Here is a 14,161-nt window from a genome sequence, read left to right on the forward strand (position 1 = left end):
TAGACGTACATTATAGACTATTTTTGTCCCAGAAAATCAAAGAGTTCATCTAGTTATTCCACAAAAAAATATAGATTCTTAAAATCCAAATAAAAGATCACACTAATATTATAAAGGCGAAAGTTTGTATGTGTGTGTGTGTGTGTGTGTGTGTGTGTGTGTGTGTGTGTGTGTGTGTGTGTGTGTGTGTGTGTGTGTGTGTGTGTGTGTGTGTGTGTGTGTGTGTGTGTGTGTGTGTGTGTGTGTGTGTGTATGTGTGTGTGTGAGTATGTTTGTTACTCCTTCACGCAAAAACTACTGGACGGATTTGGCTGAAATTCGGAATGGAGATAGATAATATCCTGGATTAGCACATAGGCTACTTTTTATCCCGGAAAACCAAAGAGTTCCCACGGGATTTCGAAAAACCTAAATCCACGCGGACGAAGTCGCGGGCGTCAGCTAGTGTTTTAATAAAAGCTGCCATTGCCAAGTATCCAACATTTATTACCGTAGGAAAAACGTCGCGACACTCAGAGATTTCACTTCCGGCATCTAATTTGCATCTCTGAAATATATTCCTTAATATCATGCTTAAATTCGCGTAGTGTTAGTGTTGCTTCAGTAAAATAATTTATGTTTCAGTCGCAGACTAGCTGATTCGCCCCGGCTTCGCATGGGTTGGCTTACCTGTACTATACGAATATCGTCTGTTTACGACTAAGTACAAAGATGTTTTAAAAAAAAACTTGATCCGTGAGAAAACGCATATAAAGACTAGACTAAAATGCCCACGATTACACCCGCGTGGGTTTATGTTTTTAGAATCCTGTGTGAATTCTGTGACTTTCCGGGATAAAAAGTAGCATATGTCCTTCTCCGTGATGCAAATTATCCCTGTACCAAATTTCGTCAAAATCGGTTGAATGGATGGGCCGTTAAAAGCTGACAGACAGACATACATATACAGAAGAAAAGACGATTTCAATATTAATGCATTATAGACATGATTACTTCAACTGATGACTTTGTGAACGGTTTGTGAAAGACTGAGACGAAAATGCATTATGAGAAACTAGTCCTTATACGTAACATGGGATACATTGCCAAAAAGGATATGGCAAAACCAGGAAAAATCTCTAAAAGCATTCTTTGTTAAACTACAGTTGCTATTAGCTTGGATTCCAAAAACAAAATTTATGTCCGTATCCTCGCGTAGCACGTAGGAAATTTTTATACAGCTGAATATTACCTTCTTTCTTGTCTCGGTCGTAAATAATATTCTTTTCAGTGGGAGCTTATTGCTATCGTATAGGAAGAAACGAATATGTATGAAAACCTTCATGAGGTAACCACAATGTTGTTACTGAAACTTCTTTATCCTTTCAAGCTGATATGATTTTTCTGGGAATGCATTTACGGGATACTTTTGTTTGTACAATTTTGTAAAGCAAGTGTTTATTAGGTGGGTGTACAGGAATTTGTCGCTACAGCACACTATTGTCCAGTACGGTTTCTTAATCGGGAAAATTACGAGCAAGTCTTGTCATTGCGACATATAAAACTTTTTAAATGCTTTTTCTTTAAGTTTGTAAGCTTGATGGTTTTTAGTTTCAGTCGTGATTGTTACAAAGTTATTCATTACATGTGGATTATTCTTCTCATTTCTTTAAGTTTCTTGCTGGTTCTTTTCGGTAGGATGGCCATTCTGATTTTTTTTTATTCAGAGACAGGTTAGCCCTTGACTGCAATCTCACCTGGTTGTAAGTGATGATGCAGTCTAAGATGGAAGTTGGCTAACCTGGAAGGGGTACGGCAGTTTTTATTAAACCCATACCCCATTAATTTCTACACGGCATCATGCCGGGACGCTAAATCGTTTGGCGGCACGGCTTTGTCAGAAGGGTGGTAACAAGCTACGGCCGAAGTCACCCACCAGTCATACTATTATGTACTTAGATTCAGTGACGTCTGACTTTATTTCATTCTGAAAGGAAACTCGTGCTCAGAAGCGATGTGTTTTGTTGATGATGATTTGCAACATACAAATCCTATAAATAAGGTTTTAACTAAAGTATCTAACTGTTGTTTGCCATACGAAAACATCATAGAGTGATACTTCATTAAAAATACATACTTTATAAGTTTGACTCATTTTCTCACGCGAAACAATGTCCTTAAGTTCACGATCTTAATAAAAAAGTTCATCAAATCTTTACGGATCTTATCACAGAATTAATGATGCGCACCAAAATTATTATCCATGCTTAATCCTCGACCTTTTGTACAATCTGAAGCGGCCGATACTTTACTTTCATTGTCCAAATTTTTTGTTTGTAAATCAAATCACACTCAAAAGAGATGGAGATCATCAGAATGTCATTGTCTAACTCCCTAACGATAAAAAGGAGTCCCACAATGCATATTTTGAATTCATTATGACCTGTGAACTAGTGTCGCGCTCACCCATTGTGGTGGTCTTAAAAAATGTATGTACTTATACGACTAGAGATGGTTATTACTGCTACTTTCAAATCATTTTCATTTGGATTTTTTCGCAGCGCCAATTTAACAGGCGATTTTCACGGAAAGTGATTTTTCAAATTGCAGTATTTACCGATTGCTACATTAATTTAAGTAGGAATTATGTTCAATCTAGACCTATAACGCTGATGTTACAGGTGGGTTTTCACGTGAAGTGAATATTTGCACTTATGATAATAATTAATTAATAGTGCGAAAGTACGCTTTCATTGGATTATTTGCTGTATTAAGTAATTAAACTAGATGTTTTTAAGTAACTTATTATTATATTATACTATATATAGCTCAATTACCACTGACTCACTCACTCATTGACATAATTGTTCTCCTAGAAGGAGACGGAAAATGATATAGTGATGTAGAGGAGATGTGTTCGAATTCGGGAACCCTCTGGGGAAAAATTATGACATTTCGGAAAAACAAGATGGCGGCCGACGTGATTTTTGCAGCTCCGTTGTTTTTCAACCGATTTTGTTGAATTTTGTAAACTTTAAAGAAAGTAGTAAACGATTAATGAGAAATGTCGAAAAAATTGAAAAAACAAGATGGCGGCCGAACCGTAGCGTTTTCAAAATTTTGATTTTTCGACCCCGAACCGCGGCGCCACAGATCCGAAACGGGGTAATCGAGGATAATTATTTTTTCTGGTTTCGCCCACGATTATCCTGTATTTTGACAGAACGGGAGTGGTTTTTAAAAATTCAAGATGGCGGCTGTCATGGCGGCCGTTATGTTAGAGGTACGAAAAAACGCAATTTTAAAAGTTAAATATCCCAAAGTTGGCAACATCGGAGCGATTTAGCTTCTATCAAGCGATTGTACGTATAGGCTCGAAGTATAGATTGGAGGAAAAAAATTACCCCATTTTTAGGGAAATTTCAAGATTTTCGGGAAATTGTAAAAAATCGAAATACGCACTTTTAGCAAAATCCGAGTATGAGCGATTACGTGTTTTGCTCGTACAAATGACATTTGGGTATTTTTGTCGCCGGAGACTGGCAACACTGGAATTTATCAAAGAAAAAGTGATTTTTGGCATGGTCTTTTTCACGGTATCCCCTTTCGTGTGGGTGCGAGCGAGAGGAAAGATTGAAACGTCATCGGAAGCGGTATATCCTGTAGTTAATAGGAAAATTATGAAACCGTGTAAAATCTTTCTGTGAAACGAGTTGGCGGCCATTATGTATTTTTTTTAATTTTTCGAAATTTTGATCACGTTTTTGAGGCAGTTGGCAACATTTTGGAAAGTCGACATGTATGAATCGATTGTGTGACTCAACCGGCAGTATCGAAATATGTAAACAGTGTTGCCACATTCGGGGAGATTTTCGAGATTTTCCCCAAAAACTCCTCCTGTAAAATTTTGTATGAAATTATTTTTTTTCACTGATGGTTTCGTATAGAAAACAAAAAAAAAATCGAGGAAAAATTTGGAAATAGCTGATGATCGAGGATGTCGGAGACGGGTGAAGGGTACGCTCAAAGTATTGAAGATAGGTAGGGGGTGCTCGACCAAATGTCATTCATGACGTCATCCAATTGCCAAAAAGCTGAAAAAAAATTCAAAATGGCGAAGAAAAGATGGCCGCCATACAAATTTCGCCGGTGTCCAGCTCGGAGGGTATAAAAGATGGAGGTGCGGTTTCTTGGCAAAAGAGGATCAGGATCCAAAGGTCTACTCGATGAATAGAAAATAAATTCAAAATGGCGGAATTTATTTTCCCATACATTTTGTATGGCGAATATTGAATGTCTCATTCTCCTAGAAAGAGACGGAAAACGATACGATAATGTAGGGGAGATGTGTTTGGGTGGGGGAGGCGAGTAGGGAGAAATTATGACATTTCAGAAAAACAAGATGGCGACCGCCGTGATTTTTGCAACTCTTTTGTTTTCCAACCGATTTCGTTGAAACTCGCAATCTTAGAAGAATGTAGTAAACGATTAATAGAAAAAGTGGAAAATTTTGGAAAAACAAGATGGCCGCCGTACAAATTTCGTCGGTGTCTATCTCGGAGGCTATAAAAGATGGAAGAGTGGTTTCTTGGCAAAAGATGATCAGGGTCCGAAGGTCTACTCGGTGAAACAAACGCTGCATGCTCGCGGACCACTTTAGTGGTCCGCGCACCCACGCACCCTACTTTATTAACCTCAACTACCCCGTTTTTACAAAAAATGATATGGATGTCGTTTTCAGAGTTTTCCAGGGTGCTCATTTTGATAACGTCATTTATTTTGAAATCCAAGATGGCGGGCGTGCACTTTTAAAAAAAAAATTGATATAGGTGTCGTTTTATGGGGTTTTCGGGGTAATTTGTGTATCTTAATTAAAAAAATCGGCTTAATACAACTTATAAACCTAACTACGTCACGCGAGCTGCTTTAGCAGCTCGCGCACCGAGCAAAACACTAGTTATACTATATATAGCTCGATTACCACTGACTCACTGACTGACTCATTGACATAATTGTTCTCCTAGAAAGAGATGGAAAATGATATAATGATGTAGGGGAGATGTGGTCGGATTCGGGAACCCTCTGGGGAAAAATTATGACATTTCAGAAAAACAAGATGGCGGCCGACGTGATTTTTGCAGCTCCGTTGTTTTTTAAGGGACTCCGTTCAAACTCGCAACTATTGAAGAATGTAGTAAACGGTTAACAAAAAATGTATAAAAAATTGGAAAAACAAGATGGCGGCCGAACCGTAGCGTTTTGAAAATTTCGATTTTTCGACCCCGAACCGCAGCGCCACAGATCCGAGACGGGGTAATCGAGGATAATTATTTTTTCTGGTTTCGCCCACGATTATCCTGTATTTTGACAGAGCGGGAGTGATTTTAAAAAATTCAAGATGGCGGCTGTCGTGGCGGCCGTTTTGTTAGAGGTACGAAAAAACGCAATTTTAAAAGTTAAATATCTCAAAGTTGGCAACATCGGACCGTTTTGGTTTCCATGAAGCGATTGTACGTATAGGCTCGAGGTATAGATTGGAGGAAAAAAATTACCCCATTTTTAGGGAAATTTCAAGATTTTCGGGAAATTGTAAAAAATCGAAATACGGACTTTTCGCAAAATCCGAGTAGGAACGATTACGTGTTTTGATTGTACAAATGACATTTGGGTATTTTTGTCGCCGGAGACTGGCAACACTGGAATTTATCAAAGTAAAAGTGATTTTCGACACGGTCTTTTTCACGGTATCCCCTTTCGCATGGGTGCGAGCGAGAGGAAAGATTGAAACGTCATCGGAAGCAGTATATCCTGTAGTTAATAGGAAAATTATGAAACGGTGTAAAATCTTTCTGTGAAACGAGTTGGCGGCCATTTTGTATTTTTTTTACTTTTCGAAATTTTGATCACGTTTTTGAGGCAGTTGGCAACATTTTGGAAAGTTAGAATGTATGAATCGATTGTGTATCTCGCTTTGCAGTATGGAGATATGCAACCGGTGTTGCCACTTTTGGGGAGATTTTCGAGATTTTCAACTAGAAAACTCCTGTAAAATTTTGTATGAAAAATTTTTTTTTCACTGATGGTGTCGTATAGAAAACAAAAAGTTAGTAAGCCAAAATTATGGAGAGAGCTGATGATTGAGGGTTTCGGAGACGGGTGGAGGGCCCGCTTAAGGTATTGAAAATAGGCGGGGGGTGCTCGAGCAAATGTCATTCATGACGTCATCCAATTGCCAAAAAGCTGAAAAAAAATTCAAAATGGCGAAAAAAAGATGGCCGCCATACAAATTTCGCCGGCGTCCAGCTCGGAGGGTATAAAAGATGGAGGTGCGGTTTCTTGGCAAAAGACGTTCAGGATCCAAAGGTTTACTCGATGAATAGAAAAAAAATTCAAAATGGCGGAATTTAATTTTCCATACATTTTGTATGGTGAATATTGAATGCCACATTCTCCTAGAAAGAGACGGATAACGATACGATAATGTAGGAGAGATATGTTTTGGTGCGCGATATGAGTAGGGAAAAATTATGATATTTCAGAAAAACAATATGGCGGCCTATATGATTTTTGCAACTCTTTTGTTTTCCAACCGATTTCGTTGAAACTCGCAATCTTTAAAGAATGTAGTAAACGATTAATATAAAAAGTGGAAAATTGTGGAAAAACAAGATGGCCGCCGTACAAATTTCGTCGGTGTCTATCTCGGAGGCTACAAAAGATGGAAGAGTGGTTTCGTGGCAAAAGATGATCAGGGTCCGAAGGTCTACTCGGTGAAACAAACTCTGCATGCTTGCGGACCACTTTAGTGGTCCGCGCACCCACGCACCCTACTAAATTATTATCCTAATTTACAAAAAATAATATGGATATCGTTTTCAGGGTTTTCCAGGGTGCTGATTTTGATAATGACATTTATTTTGAAATCCAAGATGGCGGACTTACATTTTCTACAAAAAATAGAAATGCCTGTCATGTTATGGGGGTTTTCGGGGTGAATTATGTATCTTAATAGATCAATTTGGTTTCATATAATTAAGTTAACCTTACCACGTCACGTGAGCTGCTTTAGCAGCTCGCGCACCGAGCAAAAACTAGTTATTATACTATATATAGCTCGATTACCACTCACTGACTCACTCATTGACATAATTGTTCTCCTAGAAAGAGAAGGAAAATGATATAATGATGTAGGGGAGTTGTGTTCGGATGGGGGAGTCGACTGGGGAAAAATTATGACATTTCGGAAAAACAAGATGGCGGCCGAGGTGATTTTTGCAGCTCCGTTGTTTTCCAATCGATTTAGTTGAATTTTGCAAACTTTGTAGAAAGTAGTAAATGATTAACAGAAAATGTGGAAAAAATTGGAAAAACAAGATGGCGGCCGAGCCGTAGCGTTTTCAAAATTTTCATTTTTCGACCCCGAACCGCGGCGCCACAGATCCGAAACGGGGTAATCGAGGATAATTATTTTTCTTGGTTTCTCCCACGATTATCCTGTATTTTGACAGAACGGGAGTGGTTTTTAAAAATTCAAGATGGCGGCTGTCATGGCGGCCGTTTTGTTCGAGGTACGAAAAAACGCAATTTTAAAAGTTAAATATCTCAAAGTTGGCAACATCGGAGCGATTCGGCTTCTATGAAGCGGTTGTACGTATAGGCTCGAGGTATAGATCGGTGGGAAAAAATTACCCCATTTTTAGGGAAATTTCAAGATTTTCGGGAAATTGTAAAAAATCGAAATACGCACTTTTAGCAAAATCCGAGTATGAGTGATTACGTGTTTTGCTCGTACAAATGACATTTGGGTATTTTTGTCACCGGAGACTGGCAACACTGGAATTTATCAAAGTAAAAGTGATTTTCGACACGGTCTTTTTCACGGTATCCCCTTTCGCGTGGGTGCGAGCGAGAGGAAAGATTGAAACGTCATCGGGCGCGGTATATCCTGTAGTTAATAGGAAAATTATGAAACCGTGTAAAATCTTTCTGTGAAACGAGTTGGCGGCCATTTTGTATTTTTTTTAAATTTTTCGAAATTTTGATCACGTTTTTGAGGCAGTTGGCAACATTTTGGAAAGTCAGTATGTATGAATCGATTGTGTATCTCGGCTGGCAGTATGGAGATATGCAACCGGTGTTGCCAGTTTTGGGGAGATTTTCGAGATTTTCAACTAAGAAACTCCTGTAAAATTTTGTATGAAAATTTTTTTTTTCACTGATGGTGTTATATAGAAAACAAAAACTTAGTAAGCCAAAATTATGGAGAAAGCTGATGATTGAGGATATCGGAGACGGGTGAAGGGTCCGCTTAAGGTATTGAAGATAGGTGGGGGGTGCTCGAGCAAATGTCATTCATGACGTCATCCAATTGCCAAAAAGCTGAAAAAAAATTCAAAATGGCGAAGAAAAGATGGCCGCCATACAAATTTCACCGGTGTCCAGCTCGGAGGGTATAAAAGATGGAAGTGTGGTTTCTTGGCAAAAGAGAATCAAGATCCGAAGGTCTACTCGATGAATAGAAAAAAAATTCAAAATGGCGGAATTTATTTTTCCATACATTTTGTATGGCGATTATGAATGTCTCATTCTCCTAGAAAGAGACGGAAAACGATACATTGATGTTTGGGAGATATGTTCGGATGCGCGATATGAGTAGGGGAAAATTATGAAATTTCAGAAAAACAAGATGGCGACCGACGTGATTTTTGCAACTCTTTTGTTTTCCAACCGATTTCGTTGAAACTCGCAATCTTTGAAGAATGTACTAAACGATTAATAGAAAAAGTGGAAATTTTTGGAAAAACAAAATGGCCGCCGTACAAATTTCGTCGGTGTCTATCTCGGAGGCTATAAAAGATGGAAGAGTGGTTTCTTGGCAAAAGATGATCAGAGTCCGAAGGTCTACTCGGTGGAACAAACGCTGCATGCTCGCGGACCACTTTAGTGGTCCGCGCACCCACGCACCCTACTAACTTATTATCCTAATTTACAAAAAATAATATGGATATCGTTTTCAGGGTTTCCAGGGTGCTGATTTTGATAATGACATTTATTTTCAAATCCAAGATGGCGGACTTACATTTTCTACAAAAAATAGAAATGCCTGTCATTTTATGGGGTTTTTCGGGGTGAATTATCTTAATAAATCAATTTGGTTTTATATAATAAAAGTTAACCTTACCACGTCACGCGAGCTGCTTTAGCAGCTCGCGCACCGAGCGAAACACTAGTTATACTATATATAGCTCGATTACCACTGACTGACTCACTCACTCATTGACATAATTGTTCTCCTAGAAGGAGACGGAAAATGATATAGTGATGTGGGGGAGTTGTGTTCGGTTTCGGGAACCCTCTGGGGAAAAATTATGACATTTCGGAAAAACAAGATGGCGGCCGAGGTGATTTTTGCAGCTCCGTTGTTTTCCAACCGATTTCGTTGAATTTTGCAATCTTTGAAGAAAGTAGTAAACGATTAATGGGAAATGTGGAAAAAATTGGAAAAACAAGATGGCGGCCGAGCCGTAGCGTTTTGAAAATTTCGATTTTTCGACCCCGAACCGCGGCGCCACAGATCCGAAACGGGAAATTGAAACTAATAATTTTTTTCTGGTTTTGTCTACGATTATCCTGAATTTTGACGGAATGGGAGTGGTTTTTAAAAATTCAAGATGGCGGCTGTTGTGGCGGCCGTTATGTTAGAGGTACGAAAAAACGCAATTTTAAAAGTTAAATATCTCAAAGTTGGCAACATCGGAGCGATTCGGCTTCTATGAAGCGATTGTACGTATAGTTTCGAGGTATAGATTGAAGGAAAAAAATTACCCCATTTTTTGGGGAAATTTCAAGATTTTCGGGAAATTATAAAAAATCGAAATACGCACTTTTAGCAAAATTCGAGTATGAGCGATTACGTGTTTTGCTCGTGCAAATGACATTTAGGTATTTTCGTCGCCGAGGACTGGCAACACTGGAATTTATCGAAGCAAAAGTGATTTTCGACATTGTCTTTTTTCAGGGACGATCATTTCGCGTGGGTGCGAGCGAGATGAAAGATTGAAACGTCATCGGGAGCGGTATATCCTGTAGTTAATGGGAAAGTTGTACAACGATGTAATTTATTTCTACAAAACGAGTTGGCGGCCATTTTGTAATTTTTTGAATTTTTCGAAATTTTGATCACGTTTTTGAGGCAGTTGGCAACATTTTGGAAAGTCAATATGTATGAATCGATTGTGTATCTCGGCTGGCAGTATGGAGATATGCAACCGGTGTTGCCACTTTTGGGGAGATTTTCGAGAATTTCAACTAAGAAACTCCTGTAAAATTTTGTATGAAAAATTTTTTTTTCACTGATGGTGTCGTATAGAGAACAAAAACTTAGTAAGCCAAAATTATGGAGAGAGCTGATGATTGAGGGTTTCGGAGACGGGTGGAGGGCCCGCTTAAGGTATTGAAGATAGGTGGGGGGTGCTCGAGCAAATGTCATTCGTGACGTCATCCAATTGCCAAAAAGCTGAAAAAAAATTCAAAATGGTGAAGAAAAGATGGCCGCCATACAAATTTCGCCGGTGTCCAGCTCGGAGGGTATAAAAGATGGAAGTGTGGTTTCTTGGCAAGAGATGATCAGGGTCCGAAGGTCTACTCGATGAATAGAAAAAAAATTCAAAATGGCGGAATTTATTTTCCCATAGAAAATGTATGGCGAATATTCAATGTCTCATTCTCCTAGAAAGAGACGGAAAACGATACATTGATGTATGTGAAATATGTTCGGGTGTGGGATGGAAATCGGGAAAAATTATGACATTTCAAAAAAAACAAGATGGCGGCCTATATGATTTTTGTAACTCTTTTGTTTTCCAACCGATTTCGTTGAAACTCGCAATCTTTGAAGAATGTAGTAAACGATTAATAGAAAAAGTGGAAAATTTTGGAAAAACAAGATGGCCGCCGTATAAATTTCGTTGATGTCTATCTCGGAGGCTATAAAAGATGGAAGAGTGGTTTCTTGGCAAAAGATGATCAGGGTCCGAAGGTCTACTCGGTGAAACAAACTCTGCATGCTCGCGGACCACTTTAGTGGTCCGCGCACCCACGCACCCTACTAAATTATTATCCTAATTTACAAAAAAATGATATGGATGTCGTTTTCGGAGTTTTCCAGGGCGCTGATTTTGATAACGATATTTATTTTGAAATCCAAGATGGCGGACATGCACTTTTTAAGAAAAAAATTGATATGGGTGTCGTTTTGTGGGTTTTTGTGGTGAATTGTGTAAATTAATAAATAAATTCGGTTTAATACAATATAGTAAAACCTAACCACGTCACGCGAGCTGCGTTAGCAGCTCGCGCACCGAGCAAAACACTAGTTATACTATATATAGCTCGATTACCACTGACTCACTGACTGACTCATTGACATAATTGTTCTCCTAGAAAGAGACGGAAAATGATATAATGATGTAGGGGAGATGTGTTCGGTTTCGGGAACCCTCTGGGGAAAAATTATGACATTTCAGAAAAACAAGATGGCGGCCGAGGTGATTTTTGCAGCTCCGTTGTTTTCCAACCGATTTCGTAGAATTTTGCAAACTTTCAAGAAATTGGTTAAAAATTAATAAAAAAAGTAGAAAAAATTGAAAAAACAAAATGGCGGCCGAGCCGTAGCGTTTTCAAAATTTTGATTTTTCGACCCCGAACCGCGGCGCCACAGATCCGAAACGGGGTAATCGAGGATAATTATTTTTTTTGATTTCACCCACGATTATCCTGTTTTTTGACAGAACGGGAGTGATTTTTAAAAATTCAAGATGGCGGCTGTCGTGGCGGCCGTTTTGTTAGAGGTACGAAAAAACGCAATTTTAAAAGTTAAATATCTGAAAGTTGGCAACATCGGAGCGATTCGGCTTTTATGTAGCGATTGTACGTATAGGCTCGAGGTATAGATTGGAGGAAAAAAATTACCCCATTTTTCGGGAAATTTCAAGATTTTCGGGAAACTGTAAAAAATCGAAATACGGACTTTTCGCAAAATCCGAGTATGAGCGATTACGTGTTTTGCTCGTACAAATGACATTTGGGTATTTTTGTCACCGGAAACTGGCAACACTGGAATTTATCAAAGTAAAAGTGATTTTCGACACGGTCTTTTTCACGGTATCCCCTTTCGCGTGGGTGCGAGCGAGAGGAAAGATTGAAACGTCATCGGGAGCGGTATATCCTGTAGTTAATAGGAAAATTATGAAACCGTGTAAAATCTTTCTGTGAAACGAGTTGGCGGCCATTTTGTATTTTTTTTAATTTTTCGAAATTTTGACCACGTTTTTGAGGCAGTTGGCAACATTTTGGAAAGTCAGTATGTATGAATCGATTGTGTATCTCGGCTGGCAGTATAGAGATATGCAGTCGGTGTTGCCAGTTTTGGGGAGATTTTCGAGATTTTCAACTAAGAAACTCCTGTAAAATTTTGTATGAAAATTTTTTTTTTCACTGATGGTGTCGTATAGAGAACAAAAACTTAGTAAGCCAAAATTAGTGAGAGAGCTGATGATTGAGGGTTTCGGAGACGGGTGGAGGGCCCGCTTAAGGTATTGAAGATAGGTGGGGGGTGCTCGAGCAAATGTCATTCATGACGTCATCCAATTGCCAAAAAGCTGAAAAAAAATTCAAAATGGCGAAAAAAAGATGGCCGCCATACTAATTTCGCCGGCGTCCAGCTCGGAGGGTATAAAAGATGGAGGTGCGGTTTCTTGGCAAAAGAGGATCAGGATCCAAAGGTTTACTCGATGAATAGAAAAAAAATTCAAAATGGCGGAATTTAATTTTCCATACATTTTGTATGGCGAATATTGAATGCCTCATTCTCCTAGAAAGAGACGGATAACGATACGATAATGTAGGGGAGATATGTTTTGGTGCGCGATATGAGTAGGGAAAAATTACGACATTTCAGAAAAACAAGATGGCGGCCTATATGATTTTTGCAACTCTTTTGTTTTCCAACCGATTTCGTTGAAACTCGCAATCTTTAAAGAATGTAGTAAACGATTAATAGAAAAAGTGGAAAATTTTGGAAAAACAAGATGGCCGCCGTACAAATTTCGTCGGTGTCTATCTCGGAGAATATAAAAGATGGAAAAGTGGTTTCTTGGCAAAAGATGATTAGGGTCCGAAGGTCTACTCGGTGGAACAAACTCTGCATGCTCGCGGACCACTTTAGTGGTCCACGCACCCACGCACCCTACTTTATTAACCTCAACTACCCCGTTTTTACAAAAAATGATATGGATGTCGTTTTCAGAGTTTTCCAGGTTGCTCATTTTGATAACGACATTTATTTTGAAATCCAAGATGGCGGACATGCATTTTTTAAGAAAAAATCGATATGGGTGTCGTTTTATTGTGTTTTCGCAGTTAATTTTGTATCTTAATAAATACTATCGTTTTAATACTTGTCAACCCAACCACGTCACGTGAGCTGCTTTAGCAGCTCGCGCACCGAGCAAAAACTAGTTATTATATTATACTATATATAGCTCAATTACCACTGACTCATTGACATAATTGTTCTCCTAGAAAGAGAAGGAAAATGATATAATGATGTAGGGGAGATGTGTTCGGGTGGGGGAGTCGACTGGGGAAAAATTATGACATTTCGGAAAAACAAGATGGCGGCCGACGTGATTTTTGCAGCTCCTTTATTTTTTAAGAGATTCCGTTCAAACTCGCAACTATTAAAGAATGTAGTAAACGGTTAACAAAAAATGTGGAAAAAATTGGAAAAACAAGATGGCGGCCGAGCCGTAGCGTTTTAAAATTTTTGATTTTTCGACCCCGAACCGCGGCGCCACAGATCCGAAACGGGGTAATCGAGGATAATTATTTTTTCTGGTTTCGCCCACGATTATCCTGTATTTTGACAGAACGGGAGTGGTTTTTAAAAATTCAAGATGGCGGCTGTCATGGAGGCCATTCTGTTCGAGGTACGAAAAAACGCAATTTTAAAATTCGAATATCTCAAAGTTGGCAACATCGGAGCGATTCGGCTACTATGAAGCGATTGTACGTTTAGGTTCGAAGTATAGATTCAAGGAAAAAAATTACCCCATTTTCAGGGAAATTTCAAGATTTTCGGGAAATTGTAAAAAATCGAAATACGCACTTTTAGCAAAATCCG

Source organism: Maniola jurtina, chromosome 22, assembly GCF_905333055.1.
Source record: "Maniola jurtina chromosome 22, ilManJurt1.1, whole genome shotgun sequence".
Taxonomy (NCBI): domain Eukaryota; kingdom Metazoa; phylum Arthropoda; class Insecta; order Lepidoptera; family Nymphalidae; genus Maniola; species Maniola jurtina.